Raw genomic sequence first — 21366 nt, forward strand, 5'->3', positions numbered from 1 at the left:
GGGGGAGGGGGGTGGTGAAAGGATTAAGGAAAGATAGATAAGAGAATGAAAGCTGGGTCTCGGTGGGACGCTGCTCCCTGATGAGGAGACAGCGCCAGCACCCACAAGCCCTGTCTTTATTTTATAGCAGATGCCACGAGGCAAAGTAGGGGCGTGATCACGTTGTTTACAGCATTCTTGTGAGTTTCAACCTCACTCAACTACATGCACCTGAACTCTAGCACAAGGCACGTGGGGCTACGTGTTTGGACCATAGGTTCAAACTTACTACCACAGCCATTGGCTATAATTGTGCTGGGTGGGCCCTGCCCTCCAGCTGGGACTTGCACATGGCAATGAGAGGATCCTGTCCTTTCATTAGTCCAAGGCTTGAGCCTGGCCAAAACACTGTACCCGCGCCCCATAGTAAAATTGTGAAAATAAGGGGGTCTCAGAAAGGGCTCAGCAGGCCTCGTTTTGAGTCTCACCCTGGTATTCTCAGGGGAGACTCTCTCTGTTGAGAATGAGCTGAGGTACACACCCTATGCAGGACAGCGAGAGAGGCTGAGCACAGAATTACCTGATATGTTTCCTTTACAGACTCTGTAGCTTCAGAAGTCATCAGTGAAAGGTAGGTATCTTATAAGTGTTCAGAATTGTGTATGTGTGTGTGTGAGGGGGGTGGGGGGAGTTATAACCAATATTTTATAGAAGTGTATCAAATGTACACAGTTTTCTATTAAAATTACAGGCAGATTTCTCTCCTGATTATTCAAGTGCATTAGCAAATGTGAAAAAAAAATCTGAACTTGGATCAGATGAGTGGAATCGGGAGTGGAGAACGCATCTGTGCTTTGCCAAGGCCGTATTTCATTACTTTTCAGAATTAGCTGGCAATGTCTCCACAATATTTACTGAAGTGAAAACCAAATGTTTTCATCTGGACAAAAATCAAACTGTGGTATGTTACAACCACAACAGAAATCATCTTAATCCAAAGGCTTGCTTTCGCTAATTTAGGCTGTGGTTTCTATAAAATTGGATTCTTCTCCGTAAATCATGTACACATACACCCTCCTTCCCATTATCTTCCCTCCCCCGACCAGTTCTTTATCTTAACAAGCTAAACATAGCTCAGCTCTATTTTGGAAAGCCCCTAAAGGGATTCCCTGCACACCATCATTTAGCTGGGGAGTCAAATTCTGTAGCTTCACCTCATAAACTCTGGGTTGGCTCACAAAGTTGGCATTTTCATGATTGAGCTTTAGGATACATAAAGAGAATGAGAAGTAATCAGCCCCTACTATCATATTAAACTGAAAAACAAGACTTCAAAATGAACTGGGTGGAACTGGGTAAGGAGAGAGAGACAGTTACTTACTGATTTCATAAGGAGAGGAAAGCTCCATCCATTGAAACTAGAAAGTCACAGAAAAAAGCAGTTGCAATAACTGCCTGAGTTCATTAATCCAGGTTTGTCTGTACCAGCCACTGCTGTAGGCACCAGTGACCCAGACCAGACCAGATGTCTCCATTCACCCTGCCCACTCTACAAACACAGTGCCCTGAAAGGCTGGGGACAGCTGTCACACACGACCTTTACAACTTACAAGGGAAGAAGAATTTCCCAAACTTCAGCCATTTCCATACACCACAATATTACTTGCCATATCCAGATAATCATGGGCTTCTATTTTCTTTAAAGGAATGCCCATTCATGACTCGCATGACTTATCTCCATTGTAACAGAAAATTATTATCACTTGCCATAAAGAAAGGGTAATCATGAAAATCACAACAAAATTTTAAAACGTTCAGCTAAAGTCATTTCTGATATCACCAGGAATACATGCAGCAGGGCTTGGGGAACAGCCCCCCCAGCCAAAGCCAAACACAAAGGGGAGCCCTATTCCTCGTAGAAGAGGGAGCTGCCTGTGCAGTGAGGCCCATCCTGGGTTTGCATTTTCTTTTTCTGTACCTATGTAAAAAAAAAAAAGCCAATCATTGAAAAGGGCTCCACATTTGAGACCCAAAATAGGCTGAGGCATCAGCTCGGCAGTCTCCTGAGACAGTGTACCTGCCTGGACGACAAGCACAACGTCTTCAGCCACAGTAGCTGCGACAGTCTAAAAGCTGGAGGCAACATATGCAAAAGCACCATCGGCAATGCACACACTTCAGTGATATTCCTGGGCCCACACATGGCTTCAGTGACCAAACCTCGTAACTATAAATTCAAACCATCCCTCCCACAGGCAAGAGCAGAGGCAGTCGGCTTCCTATCTGGTTTCCTAAATGGAAGGTAAGCACATTGGTGACGAGAATCTAGAGAGGTGTGGGAATGCAAAATGAATTCAACAGCTAGAATTTCTGGAACTTGGGAATAAGTGTGGAGTAATGCCCCATGAAGAGTTAGAAACCTTCAGCCACATAGGTCTTTTTAAGGAAGAAAGAGGGATGAAGTAATAACCTGCTCAGAGCATGGCCATTGTTTTCCTCCACATTCCTCCTCTCTTCAGGCCCAGTCCTGGGCACTGGCCTAGGCACATGTATACCCCAAGTTATGGCTATCTGATTGATCCCACATTCAGGAAATGCCCAACATCTGGGCACAGCTTCTATCTTCAACAGCCCTAACACCACAGACACAGCAATGAGAAAGAACCACTTTCCCTCCCAACAAGGCCACTCCTGTGCTGACGAGGCAGAAAGCACCAAGACAAAGCATCTTTTAATTAACAGCTGGAATACTGCTCTACTCATCTTTTCCACATTCTTCTCTATACACATTGTTGGCTTAAAACATACACAAACAAATACACATCCCATTAACTACAATGGGGTCTCTGGATCTTTTTTATCTCAAAGGAATGCACAGATCACACCATATAGCAGACACGATGGGTTCAGCTCCCACCACTTCCACCCAGGAGTTTAGAAGTGGAACAAGAGAGGAAGTAACTTCATCAAGACCACATAGCCACTCTGAACAATAAAGGCTGCGCTCTCCTCACCATGCAGTGTCCAAAAATTCCGACACAGAAACTGAATACTGGGGAAAAGGTCACCTTGCATTTGGGACAAGAATACTAGTAACTTTGCGCTGTCAGAATATCGATGCCTCAGCAGCCAGCAAGATGCTCTGCAAACAAAACAGGACTATACTTACTTAAAGTTTATTTTCCTCATCTACGTTTTCTACATGGATTTCAGAAGGACTGGAAAATTTAAGGGAATCTCTATAAAGTAGGTGGAAATCTAGAGATGACTGAGAGCCTGTATCCCCAGCCACTGGCAGGGAAAGGGGGGGCTGCTTTATATTCGGGGAGGGCACAGCCTGGTCAGAGGCCAGCTGGCTGGGAGTAGAGCCAATCCTCCGAGCAAAATGTCTTGGAGCCTTAACAACTGATCAAGGCCTCAGTACAATTAAAAGGGATCCATCCTCCCCCTCCCCACTTAAGAATTCCATGGTTTCATATTTCTTCATAACTAGCCTGATAAACTATCCTGGCAAATAAATCACTTGCTCAGCAAAACTCAGCCAAGAAACACACACTCTATTGAAAAAGCAAGCACATGAGGAAAAAGGCTGGTTTGACTTGGAGAAAAGAGGGTGGCCACCGAAACCCTCAGGGCAGTGAGACACCACTCTGGAGCAAACTTTCACTGTAACCATTCTCAAAAATTAAGATGCAACACCATGCAGAAGGATCCATAAGAAACAGCTGTGTACCACTCTGACCCCGTGCCTTCCTCCCAGAAGAGCTCCTATAATGTAAAACGTTCCCATTTTGCTCAAGGAAGTTCATTATTAGCACCACAGTGTTCCTTGCAATTGGAGATTACTTAATTGCTTTCTAGCAGGTTAATCCCCTTTCATTTTGTGACCTCTAAATCACCCCAGGCTTTTGCATTTGCCCTACTTAGAATTTATCATCCTCAATACCCAAAACCAGTACTCTATCAAAATGTGCTCCTTGCCCACAAAGCTGGCAACTGTCTTTAGAGAAAACACCACCCTTCTAGTACCTGAGGTCTGTTCAGATGGTCTTTTAGATTGTTCCTTCTAAATTTCAAATTGAACCCTCCTCCTCTCCGGTATATATGTCTGCCTAAGCTCACTGGGAAATAGTAAGTGAAGTGCACTGGGATGGTTACCACAGGTGCCATCTGGGCCTGTCTCACTCCACAAGAGCTGTGTGCTACAGACAATGCATGTCCATCTTACAAATGGGGACACCTGGATCAAGGCTGCAGCCTCCTGCCTGCATTCCTACAATAACCCCATGGGATGGCATTCCTGCAGCTGCAGTTCTCCACTGAGCTGCCAGATCATCTCACTAAATAAAGGTTATATTAAGTCACCTCTCAGCTGAAGAACCTGGGTAGTGCCCTCCTATCTAGCCCAGGGCCCACAGAACCCGACACATCTAACTGCTTGGTTTTAACTTGAGGCACTCTAAGCAATACACCCCAACACTAATCCATGCCTGTGCAGGGCTTCTGCCAAACCCCTTCCAAGCCCCACCCCCTTTCTACAAATCCAACTCATGTCACTTCCTCTTGCAGCCATCCCCGACAGCCCTGAGCAAAGTGCCACTTGCCTCCTGCTGGCAAGGTGCATACCTCCTCCCTGGCATGGCATGTGTCTACTGCTATGTTCTCTTTCACTTACCACACTGATATGGCTTTCTTTTCTTTTCTTTTTTAAATCTTTATTGTTGCAAGTATTACATATGCACACCCCCACCCCCACCCACCCAATGATACTGCTTTCTTGCTTCCAGTCTGTTGTCTAGGTGTCTGGCATATAAAAAGGATTCAATAAAAGCTTGCTGAATTAGTAACTGAATGACAGCTGATCACTGAAGAGTCTCTAAGACTTGGGAAACAAAGGCAGACAGTCCTAAAACAGAAAGTACTGATTCACAGAGGCTGAGAGTGCGGTTCTTGACTAAAAACCCCCCACCCCCCTCTCGGTGGCTCAGTGGTTGAGCATCAACTTATGAACCAGGAGGTCATGGTTCGATTCCCAGTCAGGGCACATGGCAGGGTTGTGGGCTCAATACCCAGTGGGGGGCGTGCAGAAGACAAGTGATCAATGATTCTCTCTCATCATTGATATTTCTATCTCTCTCTCCCTTTCCCTTCCTCTCTGAAATCAATAAAAATATATTTTTTAAAAAGAACCCCCCCCACCCAACTCTCTACATGCAGCAACGCGGGACTGTGACACCCAAGGTCAGAAGAACGAAGTGTGTACTATGTGGGTGGGAATTTTTCAGGAATCCCCCTTGGGAATCCACCTTGTTTGCAGGGCCCCATAAAAAGAAAAATGTAAATAACAGAATCACTTAACCTGCCATTGCTCTGCTGTATTAAGCTTTTTAATCTGTTAATAAACACAGTCAGAACAAAGAGAAGATGACAGAACTCATTAAGAATAACAAGACTAATGGCAGAAAATGGAGTGATGGTATGAATTGCTGCATTTACACATGGTTCATACCCACTTCTCCCTCTTCTCTGCTTGTACCAGTGAAATATACTAATTATGCCTCTGGCTAGAGACATGTGGACCCCCTTCAAAGCAGGCAAAATTCTCCTCCCTTCAGAAATCCAGGTCATGGTAGGAAAGGAGGAGAGCCTTGCCAAACTTAGCCAAGAGGTCTCTGATGCCTTAAAAAAAGATTGTCAAAAATCCCTAAAGCTTCTTAATCCCTGAATGACTGACTGGCTACTGTGTTTACATATCTGCACTCATCCCAGTATTACTAATGATGTAGAAAGTTTCTCACCACCCAAGTTTTCCGTTGAAGACACTGAATGGAGTTGTGGGGCAAAGGCATGGTCTTAGGCTGGCCAGGTGTCTTCCCCAAGATCTCAAGATTTATTCTCTACCATATGCAAATTAGTGCCAAGAAATTTACCAGTAATAGTAGGGGACTGGAGAAAAGAATGATATGTAACCGTTCAACAATACCACTTTCAGGTCTTTGATTTGATTCCAGACTTTGTTGCCTATTAATACTGAGCTTACTAAAAACTGCATTCTTTACTCCTAACAGTGCCTGCTATCACCCAAGGGTGATAGAGTGACTGGCCATCTTCATGCTGCACATGAACTTTGGAACTCTGACAAGCTCTATTTGATTTGGAATCCACAGCAAAAAGGAACAAACATAGATAGAATACAAGTATTATAATGGTCATGGGATTCCCAACTGTTAGCTTCTGAAAAGACTTCAGAGAAGGCACAGACTTAGGTGAAGACATGTGTCATCAGTGGTTGACATAAAAAAAAAATGAGGAACACATCTAAATGTAAATATAAAGTTAGATAAATGATAAGACATCCGGAAAATAGAACAGGTATTCATGTGACAGTATTAATTCCTATGACGCTGGAAAGTCGGAGGGCAAAAGTAAAAAAACAATGCAATTCCATTTCAGGGAGTGACACTTATCACATATGCACACAGGAGATTTAGAAATAGTCTCATCCAGGAGGTGGCTAACAGTGGTTGTCTGTGAGAGATTGGAGGGAGGGTATTTTGAGTTTTGAGGTTTTTTAAGTGACTTGAGGAAGGGGAAGGGAGAGAGGGAGAGGAGAGGGTGATAGGGAAAAGGAAGGAAGGAAGGAAGGAAGGAAGGAAGGAAGGAAGGAAGGAAGGAAGGAAGGAAGGAAGGAAGGAAGGAAGGAAGGAAGGAAGGAAATAAATAAATCTATCGGTTGCCTCCTGCATGTGCTCCAACTGGGGATCAAACCCTCAACCTGGGTATGTGCCCTGACCAGGAATCGAACCTGCCACCATGTTTTGGTGCACAGGACTAAACTGAGCCATATTTAGGTGCACGCTCCTACCAACTGAGCCACACTGGCCAAGGTCAAGTTTATTCTTTTGCCGACTTTCCCATCCTGTCTGCAGATATTTCCAAAAGGAACATGAAATACTTTTATAACAACAAAAATTTAATATCTTATCATTAATTCTAAATTGAAAGAAAATTATTAAAGTACCACTACAACAAGGATCATCTATTTAACCCTTACCTCTTCAAAAGAGGAGTTTTTCTTAGCTCAAGCAATTACATCCTATCTAATAAAGAGGGATGTGCTAATTGACTGCCGCGCCCTCAATGATGGCAGGGCCCACAGCCAATAAGGAGGGAATATGCTAACTGACTGCCACACCCTCAAAGATGGCAGCACCAGTCTCCTCAGCCCCACCTGGGTGGCAGGCATGCAGCAAGGCCGGGCCCGCAGCTAGGCAGGCCCAGCCACTCCATGAGCTGACCTCTGGAATCCCCCAGCCCCCCAGCCCTCCAGGGCCAGCCCAAGGCACAGGCAAGCCTTGGATGGTGGCTGCCCAGCTGCCCAGGGCTGGCCCGAGGTGCAGGTAACCAGGGCCGGCCTAGGCTTGCGCTGCTGGCAGTGGCAGCAGCAGAGTTGTGATGGGAGTGTTGCCTTCCCCTGATCGTTGGGTCGCCTCCTGTCCCTGAGGGCTCCCGGACTGTGAGAGGGGACAGGCCGGGCTGAGGGCCCCTCGCCTCCAGTACATGGATTTTCATGCACCGGGCCTTTAGTATTAAAATATGCCATCAAATGTCATCAAATCCACTAGATTTCCAGGATGATAAAGGCATCATAGAAATTATTTTGGGCTTTTAGAGGCAGATCCAGTAAATACACTTGACCTCACAAAAACATGATTTTTAAAGTAAAACAAAAAATGACTCATTCATCCTTTTAAAACCACAGGTCTAAAAAGTATAGGAGAAAGAGTGCAATGCTCTGCAAATCCTTAATGTATATCAACTAAACACTAGTAACAAAACCTATTTCACTGCCTGCATCATAAACACAGGAAGGCATTTCCAGTGCTCAGAGCATTTTTCCAAAGTTGTTGTACACATCTTCTTGGCTTCACTTATTAAAACCTTTGGTCCAATGCCTTAAACTTATGAGTAAGGAAAATAACAATCTGGGTTATGCCCAAATCCTCACTACTACTGTGAGAGGAAGTTTTGAGCAGGTAAAGTTTGCCCCTAAGGTGACCTGCCTGGGAGTCACAACCTGCCCATCCCTTGGGGGTGGGGGGTGGGGGGGGTGGACGATGACACAAACCAAAGAACACACCTTTGTTCCATCTGACAACTCAAAGTATATTATGGCTGTGAAAAAACATGACTCTCTTTTTGTCTAGTCTTGAAATGTGAAAGCTGGGTACCGGGTAACATTCTCACTACGTGATATATACTTGAGCAATAAGCACACCTCTCTAAGTAAGGTCCTCTCCAAACCTTCCCAAACCAAAGAAAATATTTCTTAAAATAATGCCTATATAGGCACAAAACACACACAATCTTCTCTAACAATGAGTAACACCCACTCCAAAGTAACCACTTTTATAACTTAATTCCATAATTAACAGAGCAATCCTCTGACATCCCAATGGAACAAGATCATTGGATCTTAATCGCTAAAGAAAATTAAACAGTGAAGTCATGACTCCAAGTTAAATCTGGCTCCAACTGCATTAAAAACCCATGTATTTACCCTGGCCCAGTAGCTCAGTTGGTTAAAGCATCGTCTGGGTACACCAAGGTATCAGGTTCCATCCCTGGTAGGGTACATAGAAGGTTTAACCAATGAGTGCCTAAGTAAATGGAACAACAAATCTCTCTCTCTCCCCGCCCCACACCTCCTTCCCCGCCTCCCTCAAAAAATCTATACATTTTAACTTTCTTAAGAAGCCACTCATGGTCAAAGGTAAAACACTCCCACCACCATGAACTTTCTTTACCAGAACCATTCAGCTGCTAATGACACTGTTGACCCTTGAAAGATTTCTTTAACTCAGGCTCTTTCTTCTGGCGACCTGCTCCCACTCACTCTATTACTGATACCACACCACACACTACCAGCCTCACAGCTGGTCATTCTTATTCTTACCTTTCCTCTTCTCCTCACCCTTCACAGTCAGTACAGCACATCCCCTTCCCTCTTCAACCTCAACACCTAGAATCTGACAGCAAGGAGCTATGTAACTTTGAACTGGTAGAGAAGGCCCACCTACCTCATCTTCCTTTAGTCAAGGCCAAATGATTCCCAGCTGCTAAAAAATTTCTCACTGAAATACAATTATTCTCCTTCATGTCTTGAGTCTCTGAGGACTATCAATAGTCCATAATATCTAACATAAACCTTAACTCTTCATTTCCCCTTTCCTAACAATTCAGACCTAAAGCAATCAGAGAGAGAGAGCAACCAGGGAGGGAGAGGAGGAGTGACCATGGTGGCCTAGGCGGGTGTCAGACCTGAGTGAGACTAGAAGGGTCCACCTGGGGAGATGGGAGGTGGATTACACTGGAAAAGATTGATCAAATAAACAAATGCAATGCAGTTAACAGGAGCCTGGTTTCTCAGTTTTCAGAATAGAAAGGAAGAAAACCAAATAAACCCTGTGGTTAAACTGAAAGTACTGGTGCTAATTCACGGATTTTAATACACAGAGACACAAATATACATCTAGATATACTAAATGAGCATGTTCTTTTTCTTTCTCTCTCTCTCTCTCTCTCTCTCTCTCTCTCTCTCTCTCTCTCTCTCTCTCCCTCTCTCTCTCTCTCTCTCCAGGTTCAGAGCACCTAGGAGAAATGGCACTCTAACAGCTATGAAGTGAGCACACCTCAGGCTCAGATCTGGGCTTGTAAAGAACAACTGTCACTTAAAAAAACAACGCTCCTTGGAGAACGGGAGGATTCCAGGGCTGAGGGAAAGAACATACAAGATGAGCCTGGAACATGCTGTTATGCCAGAAAGCAAGGCTGGAAGGATGACAGGGACATGTCAAAGGGACCAAAAACCAGCTTGAAGAGGCTCCAATAATGATACCTAGAACAATCTAAACATCAAAACAAACAATGGTAAAAGATTATAACCCTTTGAACAGGAAATTGATCCATACCGACAGAAAAGAAATAAATTGACTTTGATGAGAAATAAAATCTAGTGTTTCAAAGAACCTCCAGACAAAATATTTATTAATTACAAGGGCTAAAAAGGTAACTTTACAATGGAGAAGCCTCAATCAAGTGATACCTTCAGTAAAAGGACAGACTGAAATTTTGTTCAACGTAACAGGATGCACGGAGAAGACTGAAGAATCACTTCTGTGATATTCCAGCCCAAAATGCAAAACCCAAATCTAATAATGAGGAAACACAGACAACTCAAATATAGGATCATTCTACAAAACAATCGGCCGAGGTCAGGAAAGACAAAGACAAAAGTACTGGTCCAGAGTGAGCAGACTACACAGACAACAATTAAAGACAATGCCCAATTCTGAACTGGGTCCTTAGGCTCTAAACTTGGACATCACTGAGGCACTTGAAGCCATCTGAAATGGGAGTCTGGGGATTAGGTGGTAAGTAATGTATCTTTGTGAAGGTCCTAATTTTGTTTGTTATAGGTTGTCCTTATTTGAAGAAAATACACACTAATGTGTTAAGGAGCAATGGGGCATCAAGTGGAAATTTTCTCTCGAGTAGTTCAGGAAAATGTTCTTTGCACTGTACTTAAATCTTGCTATAACTTATTTGAAAATGTTAGGGAGGGGAGGACATAACCCTGAATCTTAAGCCAATGACCAATAGCAAGGACCCTCTCCTTCCTGTTCACCTTCTCTCTCAACTAACTTCACATAGGAACTCTCCAAGTTCATGGCTTTCTAAAGCTCATCTCTATAGACCATTCTAGTAAGAGGCTCCTCATTCTCTTTGCCAAGCTTTTTGTGTTCTTCTCTCACAACTGTTAGAAAACTTAATTACTATAGTAAACACTTTCCAAAATATAGCCATGTAAACCCAAACCCATCCTTTATTACAAAATTTTATCCTCAACTTGTACTGTTAATTGGTCCTGTTTACATACATTGAACAATATTTTCACTGTTAACTATACTTAGAAATTAAGAGGCAAATTATAAAAGAAAGAGAAATATGAAGAAATATCAAGACTCAAGCACCCTGGCGTCTACCTCAAAGCAGGCTGGGGAAATGAAAGAAGCATGCCGTGGAGTCCTGTGCGCACTGTTACTCCTTTTACTATCAATTAGGCTGTTCCCTCCAAAACAAGCGGTAATGCAGTCTTACCTCGAAGGCAGAGAAAGGTAAGAAAATCTTCTGTCTTAGGCTTCCTTTTAGAGAGGTCAGAAATTTGAGTAGCTGGAGGGGGTAGCAATGGCTCCACTATCTTTACTGGAGTTGTGCTGGGACTATTCGGCTGAGATTGAGCAAACTTCCTTTGTGCTTGCAGCCTGGGCCTGTAAAAGGAAAAGAAAATAAAAATAAATTAAGCAGAGATCAGAGAATATAGAGCTACGTGCAGCAATAAAATTATGAAACAGAAGGGAGGAAAGACCCTATTTCAAGCAAACTCTTTACAATTAAGGTTCTATATCTCTCACACTTTCATAAACCACAGGCTGGCTTTAAAAGGCAGGAAGTTTGGTTAAAAGGCTGTTTCATAACTGATATAAAGTATGTACCAACACATGCCTGTACACAGACCACTTATGTGCCTGCGTATTTCACCAACTGCTGTTTGATGACATGGGATTAATGGTTTATAGACTTCTGATTTACCCACAGTGATGAGGAAACACAAATCAGCCTGCCACAGCTATACAGCATTCTATTCATTAGCATGACGCTGTCACCAACACATGATGTCCTTAATCCTGTGTCCTTACACCCAGCCCATCTTTGCTGTCCCTCCATCACTGAACCTGCCTTGTACCCCAAATTCTCATCACTTCTGACTCTGATTCAGCCAGACAGTCACTACACTAATTTGAAGCTTATAATGCAGAAAATACATGTATTTCTTTAGTCTATCCAAAACCACTCCATCCCCACTAGATTATGGATTACCCCCTCTGGCTATAGGGTAAACCCAATGCCCTTAGTTAGAAATTCAAAAAACTGCCCTTAATCTACCTTTCAGGTCTCTCCTCATTGCAATCCTACCTAGACATTGACCCCACAACTTATCCACTTAGTGTCTATAAACCACAATTTACAAAAACTAATGTGAGACACACCTTTCTATCAACTTGAATACTAATGAATCTTGGAAAAAATTTCTTTCCATCTTTCCTAACACCATAACTGACACTACAACGATAGTTCATTTCCATTTCCTTGTAAGTATCCTAATGTATTTTTCCTTTATGTATAACTAACCTGACATTTATCATAAATTGTCTCATAATAAATCTCCCTCTAATTGTAAGGATCTCAAGCCATAATAGAAGTAGGTACTTCTGAGACCACTCTAAACTGTCTATCCAGACCTGCTTACACAGATGCTCAAGAAATAGTATTGGGGGGGGGGGGGGGAGGAGGGCAGCACACAAAGGAGTTGTTCCATATTCTTATAACATTTGGTACTATCAGTTTTTGAAATTTTGGTCATTCCCACTCTAGTGGGGGTAAATACTACCTTATTGTTCCTATAATTTGCAATTCCCTGAACCTAATGATATGGAGCACCTTTTCCTGTGCTTTTTGGCCATTTGAATGTCTTCTATTATAAAGTAACTATTAGATGTTTGCTTTTATATTGAGTTGTCTTTTATTATTTATTTGTAGGAGTTTATTGACTCAAAGCACACGCGTGCTCGCATGTGTGTTTTCTGGATACCAGTACTTTATCTAGCAGATTATGTATTGTGAGTATTTTAACCCATACTATGGCTTGACTTTTCATTTTCTTAATAGTGTCTTTTGATGAGCAGAAATTTTGAGTTTTGATAAAATTCAATTTATCATATATTTTTCCTTTAATGCTTAGTGCTTTTTGTGTCCTCTGTAAGAAATATTTGTCTGCCTCTAAAACGCAAAAATAATCTACTATAATTTCCTCTAGAAAATTTTAATTATTCTTTTCTTAAATTAATCGGGCTGACATTGGTCAATAGGTTCATATAGGTAGGTTTCCAGTGTACATTTCTATGATACATGATCTGTATACTGTTCCCAATGCCCAAAGTCATATCATCTTTCATCACCATATATTTGGCCCCCTTTATCCTTTACTACCCCCACCCTCTTCCCTCTGGTAACCATCATACTGTTGTCTGTCTGTGCCTCTATGTTTAAGTTTTATATCCCGCATATGAGTGAAATTACATGGTTCTTAGCTTTTTCTGACTGACTTATTTCATTTAGCATAATATTCACAAGGTCCAGTATTTAGGGGGGAGGGGAGAGGGCAAAAAGCAGCCAAGAAGCAACCCCATAGACAGAACTTTATCTAGATCTGTGTAAGACTGACAATGCCAGCTCAACTCAAGGTTACACTGAGTATTACATCCTATATAATAAAAGCATAATATGCAAATCAACCAAACGGCATAACGACCAGTCGCTACGACACACACTGACAACCAGGGGGCAGACGCTCAATGCAGGAGCTGCCCCCTGGTGGTCAGTGCACTCCCACAGGGGGAGCACTGCTCAGCCAGAAGCCGGGCTCATGGCTGGCGAGCATAGCAGAGGTGGCGGGATCCTCTTCCGCCTCCACTGCAGGCGGGCGGTAAAAAGCAAGGGGTCCTGGACTACAAGAGTGAGAGAGATGTCTGACTGCTGGTTTAGACCCGATCACCCTGAGGATCGGGCCTAAGCCGGCAGGTGAACATCCCCCAAGGGGCCCCGAATTGCGAGAAGGCACATTCCACGCTGAGGAACCCCCAGTGTATGAATCTTGTGCACCGGACCTCTAGTAAGAAATAAAGAGAAATCTGTTATATTTGAAAAACATAAACAATTAAGTCTTCCATTAACTACTGTTGGTATTAAGAATATTAAGTATTGCCCAGCCAGTGTGATTCAGTGGTTAAATGTTGACCTATGAACCAGGAGACCATAGTTCGATTCCCTGTCAGAGCACATGCCCAGCTCAATCCCCAGCAGGGGGCATATAGAAGGCAGCCAATCAATGATTCTCTCTAATCATTGATGTTCCTCTCTCTCTCTCTCTCTCTCTCTCTCTCCCCCCCCTTCCTCTCTGAAATCAGTAAAAATATTTAAAATAAGTATTTAAACTGACACTCAAAATACATAACATTATTTATCTGATTTCAGAGAGAGAGAGAGAGAGAGAGGCAGACAGAGACATCCATTTACTGTTCAACTTATTTATATACTGGAGGTCCAGTGCACAAATTCGTGCATGGGTGGGATCTGGCCAGTCGGAGGGAGGGACTGCAGACTGATGGGGGCCCATTGGGGGCGGGGCTGGCCAGGGTGGGGGTGGGGGGTGCCCAGCCCCCCTGCCCTTGATCGGGGTATGGGAGAGGCCAATTGGGAGCAGGGCCGCGGGGGCTCGGGAGGTTGGCCAGCCAGTCCCACTCCTGATTGGGCAGGTTTCTGGCCTCAGTGGGCATCATAACGACTGCTCGTTACAGCGTTCTGGTCACTGGCTTTTTTTTTTTTACAAGGAGGAGAGGAAGGGAGAGGGATAGTTAGAAACATTGATCAGCTGCCTCCTGCACACCCCCTACTGGGGATGTGCCCGCAACCAAGGTACATACCCTTGACTGGAATAGAACCTGGGACCCTTCAGTCTGCAGGCCAACGCTCTATCCACTGAACCAAACCAGTTAGGGCCCAGTCGCTGGCTTTATATATATATAGATAGATTCACTGGTTGATTCCTGTATGTGCCCTTACTGGGACTGAACCCATAACCTTGGCATACAGGGATGACACGCTGACCAAGTGAGCTACCTGGCCAGGGCCCCAAAATACGTAACATTTTAAATTAACTTTCTAGTATTTAACAAAATACTACAGCCCTAACCGGTTTGGCTCAGTGGATAGAGCATCGGCCTGCGGACTGAAAGGTCCCAGTTTCGATTCCGGTCAAGGGCATGTACCTTGGTTGCAGGCACATCCCCAGTAGGGGGTGTGCAGGAGGCAGCTGATCGATGTTTCTCTCTCACTGATGTTTCTAACTCTCTATCCCTCTCCCTTCCTCTATGTAAAAAATCAATAAAATATATTTTTAAAAACATACTACAGCAAAATGCACACACCCAGTTTTCTCCTTTGTAAAGCGTAACACCTTTAAATTTAGCTTCCTATAAGTCCTGACCAATCTCTACCCCTCACCTCCCCTACCAACCAACAAAAGCACTATTGTACAGATCATATTCCTGGTGCAAACTGACATTTGATCAAAAGAGAGACAGCATGACCACTATGTACTTGCTCACAACCTTCAGTCCTTAAAATCTGCAAGTATAACAGAGCTGATCAAAAGAACTTTGGAACCCAGGACAACCAAGTGAATGAAACAGCCACATTAACAAAGTAGAGGCAGAAAGCTCTACAAGTTTAACTATTTCCCAAATGTTAACAATGGTTAGGGAATAAGGCAATGCCACTGTCCCTATGTTATGGGGAACAAGGATCTTTTCTGCAACAAACAGACTGCCTGGATATCCTAGTAAGACGAGATAGCCATAGTGTGTGCTGAAGAAGCTACTAAGCCCAAAGGAGTGAACTTCACAGAGAGTGACTTCGGGGTGGTGCTTCTCAAACTGAGTGAGGACTACTTTTGTGTTTGGCGATTTTTCCCCCCTTTACTTTTGCAAATAGATATTTTTATAATCAATGCCAATCAAACTGGAGGGTGGGGAGACAAAATTTTAGTAAGACAGACACAAGCCAAATTATTTATTAGATTCAACAGCCATAAAATCACACTGTCAAGCTGCCTTAAGTTTCTAAAAAGCTGTCTCTCAATTTCGGTGTTCCACTCACTGGCAGCAGGCTGACCTGTGCCTGGAACAGCATTGCTTAAGAGGAAGCACAAGACCAGGAAACGCAGCTCCGTTCCAACAGTCACAGCCCTGCAGCGCAATGCCCCCACGGGTGGACTGACCCCAGCATAACTACCTCTTCTCCCAACAAAGCTCCCCCTCTTCATCATCCACCCCTCCTGGTTAAAAGAAAACCTGGTCATTTCACTCTACTAAAAACTTGTTTAATTGGTAATTTTATAATCTGTATACCTTTGTTTAAATGGACACAGCTCACCCTCTGAGCACTGTAGGGTTTTACAGAAACCCAGGTGCATGTGAGCAGGATGTTCTTTGTTTATTGCTTTTTCAAAAGTTACCAACAACAAATGCTACACATTATGAGAAGTCAGCACAGCCATAATGAAAAACAAACACCAAACAGAGACGAGGCACAGATGACAGAGGGGGACACCATGAGCTACTTTATAATCTCAGGACCTCAAAGATAGACTGTTCCTACTAGTGTTTAAATAAAAGGACTTTTTGCCTGATGACTTTCTCAGTGAGACTATGAAAAATAAGGCAATAACAGATTAAAAAGTGGCATAAAATAAATGACCTCTCAGAGGAATACGCCACGCTCCCAAGTGATTAAGTATTTGTGAGAACCAGAAGAAAACAGGAACAAAAGAACAAGACAAACCAGTATCTTTTTTAGAGGCCAGAAGAATCTGTCCTTTGCAACAAAAAGGGCAGGTCTGCGGTTTGGCTCTTTCTCCTACAGTCCCGGGAGGATTACAAAGGTGTTGACTTTGCTTTGCTGGCCCCACATAACAAAAGAGCTTGAATGACACAGTTTACAGGCCAAATCCATGGAACAGGCACTATTGGCCACAGGTATGTTTGAGGGATAGATGATTCATTCCAGAAGATCTGATGCAAGGAACTGAGTGTATGTTATCTCAAATCAGTAAAAAAAGAAAGAAAAAAGGGGGGGAGAGAGGGTAGGTAGGTGCATATGTGCTAAAGAAGCAGAACAGCCACCTCTGGAGACCTTGGTGGCGGAGCTGAGGGGAGGCAGGCCATCAGACAACGCAGGCTGAAGAAGTGTGGCTCTGGGAGCACCTGATCATCCCCAGAAGCAAGCAAGCAAAGCCATATATCCACCCACTGCAGCATTTACTTCACCCACCCCTTCCACCAGCTAACTGGCATCTTAACCAGAAACAACACCTTCCATTCCCTTAATAGAGCAAAAACGCTCTAATATGGAAATATTGTTTGAACTAAGGAGGTTCAGAGTCTTCAGGAGGAAGAGAGTATGGGATTCCTGGGGTTGAAGGAAAAACAGCATGTGGGGGCTCCAAAGCCATTCGGCCTTGAGTTTAGCCAGGATAGCCCTTAATGCCCACTGGTAATAGTACACAGAAATGCCAGAACACAGGCAATACAGAGGGTGTTTGTCCTTCGTGCAAATGTCAGAAGAATCAATTAGAGCACAATTCACTTCCACATTTGATTTTTATTGATCAAGGAAGGTGTTTCCCCTACAGAAACCTCCTCCATTCTAGGAACTCTAGGTGTGGCTTGAGTCAAAGAACCAACTAAACTCTCAGCAAGCCAAGTCATACAGATCAAATAAACATAAACCCAATTGAGGAAGCAATGAATAAATATCTCTATATATAAAAAAGCCAGCAACCGGAACCGAAATGACAGGAACGACCGGTCGCTATGACGCCAACTCCTCCCGCGGCCCCTCCTCCAATCCTAGGCGGTGCCCACGGCCAACCTCCCACAGCCTCTCCCACCCCATTGACGACGGAATGGCCAGCCAGCCAACCTCCTGCGGACCCTCCCCCCACCAGGATCTGCCCCTGATCGCCCCCTACCCCAATCGGGGGTGGGGCCAGCTGGCCAACCACCTGTGGCCCTCCCCCTGCCCAGCCCCATCCCCGATGGGCCCCTCCCCCAGCCATCTCCGCCCCCAATCAGCCCCTCCACACCAATTTGGGACGGGGCCCTCCAGCCAATCACCCGTGGCCCTTCCCCCCAGCTGCCCCGGCCCTTATTGGCCCCAATTAATTTCATATGGGATAAAAACCTAATCATTTTAATAGAGACAAAGAAGCCAAATGTTAAGATCCAATACCCATTAATGATAACAACTTTTGGTCAAATATAATTAGGAAGGTATTTTCATAAACTGAAAAGAATATCTATAAAAATAAAAATATCAAATTTAATATTAAATTAATGAAATAAAAAATATGATAGCAGTTTTGCATATGTCTAAAATCCAAAGGAGATTTCAGATAAGCTTTCCCCTATAATAAAGAAGTGATATGCAAATTGACCATCACACCCTTGCACAAGATGGCCACCACAAGATGGCCTGCAGGGGAGGGCAGTTGGGGGCGACCAGGCCAGCAGGGGCAGTTAGTTGGGGGCGATCGGGCCGGCAGGGGAGCAGTTAGGCATTGATCAGGCTGGCAGAGGAGTGGTTTGGGGGTGATCAGGCTGGCAGGCAGAAGCAGTTAGGGGCAATCAGGCTGGCTGGCAGGCAGGCGAGCGGTTGGGAGCCAGCAGTCCCGGATTGTGAGAGGGATGTCCAACAGGGAACAGGCAGTCGGACATCCCCTGAGGGGTCCCAGGTTGGAGAGGGTGCAGGCTGGGTTGAGGGACAGCCCCCCAAGTGCATGAATTTTGTGCACTGGGCCTCTAGTCATAATAATAAAAGGCTAATATGCAAATAGTCATCATTCAGTGACGTGTAACGACCCATCAGCAGGGACCTGAGGCTGCGTGGCACCTGGCCAGGGTGGAGGACCTCAGGCTGCGCCCTCTGCCTGGCGGGGCTTGACGGAGGACCTGAGGCTGCAGCCCCCGCCCAGCCAGGGGACCTGAGGCCATGCCGCCCAGCGGGGCTTGACAGGGGACCTGAGGCTGCACCCCCACCCGGCGCTGGGCTGGGGGACCTGTTACTTTTGGGGGAGGGGGGGCAGGGCTGTTACCTTTTATGGAGGTCACTTCTGCTTCCCTATTCAAAATTCCCCTTCTCAGAGACAAAACCACCTTAAACTAATATGCTCTCCTCACCATGACCTGCTACTTAACCCCAATTCCATTCCTCTGACATTCTGTGGGCCCAACAGAGAAGGCTCTACTGCAGTCTCTTCTTTATGACCTACGAATTTGTGCATAGGTAGGGTCCGGCCAGCCGGTCCCACCTCCGATCGGGGTGTTGGAGGCCCATCAGGGCAGGATCAAGCTGGTTGGCTGCCGCAGTGCGCGTCATAGCCACCGGTCATCCCAGTCGTTCTGGTTGCTGGGCTTTTATAGATATAGGTATCTGCATCAAGGACAAGACTCCACAAGCACTGAGGAGGAGCAGAGCACCACACCACTATACCACTTACAAACCACACCATTCATCCTTCTTTCTTTAGGAATTACACGGTTAAACACATGAACGATTCTGAGCAGAGGGGCAGACTAAATGACAATCCAGGTGCCAGGGAGACCTGGGTGGATCTGAAACAGAACGAACAGCAACAGAAGAGGGAAGGACATGGTATTCTGCCCACTTATTGGCCATCCCAGTCTAAGTCTACCCAAAGGTTCTGGCAGTCAGTTTCATGAGGAATCAGATTCATCTACTAAGCATCTGCCCCTGTCATCACAATTTCTACCATCACCACAGTTATTACTTACTAAGAATTTACTGAGCCACTTGCCCATTGTAAGCTTCATCACAGGAGCAAAATAAGATCTGGTTCTGGCTGTTAACCATGAAGCACAGGTGCCATCCCACCACGAGGCATGCAGCTGTGGTCATGGGAAGATGGCCATGCCACACACCCATGCACACAGGACCACCACATATCAGAGATCATCTGTACCTCTAGATCCAGCTGCATGCCGGGAGTGGGGGGTAGGGGATCAACCTTCCTCCTCTTTCTCTGCCACTTGCTAAGATACACACGAGAAGGCATTCTTTTTCTCCTGAGATGTCTCTCATTTAAATTTAGTTAGCACAGTCAACAGCCAAAAATTATTTTGCTTGACCACTTATAATCTTGTCCAAAACTGCCTTCAAATTATTTTATATTTATTTAGATCTTTTTTAAATGCAAAGCACCTTTACGGGAACAAAGAAACACAAAAATAAACACTGTTATTATTTTGAAAGTTACAAGTAAACTGCAAAGCGATGCTTTGTAAAAAACTCCACTGATGAAATGACAAAGTCTGATGCCAAATATTTTTTGTCTTGTAATAAAACCCTCTGTGTGTCCCCTCCTTCCCTCCTCAAATCATGCATTCAGATGCTTCCCAGGCAGTCTGCCATCAGAAGTCTCACAAGAGGGAGGCACCGTTCCTCCAGGTTTCCTCTGGGGTTATCTACAGGATAGAGTTAACCAGCTTACTGCTATCTCTGCACTCAATCTCTAGGACAGCTCTAACTATGGCACAAAAGCAATTTCTAGGTTAATTAAATTCCATTTCTGTCCAGGATTTCTGATAGTTTACAAACCTGAGAAAGACACAGTGTATGTGTACAATCTGGATGGAGAAAGCAAAAGCAAGAGGGAGTATGCGATTTAAAGAAATGCCCAGCTGGTCCCTTGTTGAGGGACATGTAAGCCATTTTATTAACCCAATTTTCCAATATTAAAAACATAAGCTGGTAAATCCAATTATTCAGATTATAACTCAATTCTAAACCAAGAGCAAGGAATGGGTGGGATGGGAGAGTCTGTTCATTCAAAAAATAAGACATGTTGTGTCTGGCAAATGCAAAATGACCAGCATGGCTGCGCTCTTTGTACCGGTGTGGGCCAGACCCTGAAGCTATGCCAATTTGCTGAAAGGCCTATTCAAAAAAAATTTCCTGTGTTTCCATCCCCAAAATAATTACCCACTCTATTCTACCCCCAGACACACACACACTACAAACCTGGCAGCTACTCAAAGAAACAAGAGTGTGCCCATGTGTGTGCATGCACAAACACACTGGTGATTGTGGGGGGTCGGGCAGGAGACATCCCCTACCCAGGGCAAGCTGCCCATCAAATTCAAATGCAAGTGCAGTTGCGGAAAAACCACACAGAGTGGTTGTAAACATCCTGTATAGTAAGGAGAAAATAAACACATCCTCAAGTGAACCCAGAGGCTAAGCACAGACCAACTCCTACCAACTCTCCAGCAAGAAGCACTGGCAATGAACTGTACCCTGTATGCTCAACCCCCACCCTGCTCCATAGCTGCAACAGGTTGAGAAGATGTCATACAATGGAGATCAAGCAGAGGGAAGCCAGCAGGCTCCAGGACAGCTTGCTTCACAGAGTGCCTGCTTCATGGTATTTCTGGAGACCTCACATTGGTTCAGAGGCCTCATTTCTTGCTCTACATGTAAACAGATGAAATAGTTTGTTTATGCTAAAAACCACAGAATGTTAAATATGTGCAGCACTTGTCTTAATTAAATTAGATGGGCTATTTTATAGTGGAAGTTTGTTATTAACTGGATTTACCTAAAACTTTTTTGGTTCAATCCCCTCAAGAT

The 21366-nt window shown here is 44.4% G+C and overlaps 1 protein-coding gene and 1 non-coding gene across 2 annotated transcripts in view; one reads left to right on the forward strand and one right to left on the reverse strand.

The window, feature by feature from the left end:
• Positions 1-21366, reverse strand: part of JARID2 (jumonji and AT-rich interaction domain containing 2) — a 151754-nt gene that overhangs the window by 58543 nt on the left and 71845 nt on the right. Inside the window, exon 3 of the mRNA XM_023756478.1 lies at positions 11140-11309. The gene's annotated coding sequence lies outside the window, so the exon portion shown is untranslated. The remainder of the gene's footprint in view (positions 1-11139; positions 11310-21366) is intronic.
• Positions 7931-8063, forward strand: LOC111826677. The gene has a single exon (XR_002830037.1). It is a non-coding gene; the product is annotated as a U12 minor spliceosomal RNA (small nuclear RNA).

The sequence above is a fragment of the Myotis lucifugus genome, unplaced genomic scaffold (assembly GCF_000147115.1).
Source record: "Myotis lucifugus unplaced genomic scaffold, Myoluc2.0 scaffold_95, whole genome shotgun sequence".
NCBI classification, from domain to species: domain Eukaryota; kingdom Metazoa; phylum Chordata; class Mammalia; order Chiroptera; family Vespertilionidae; genus Myotis; species Myotis lucifugus.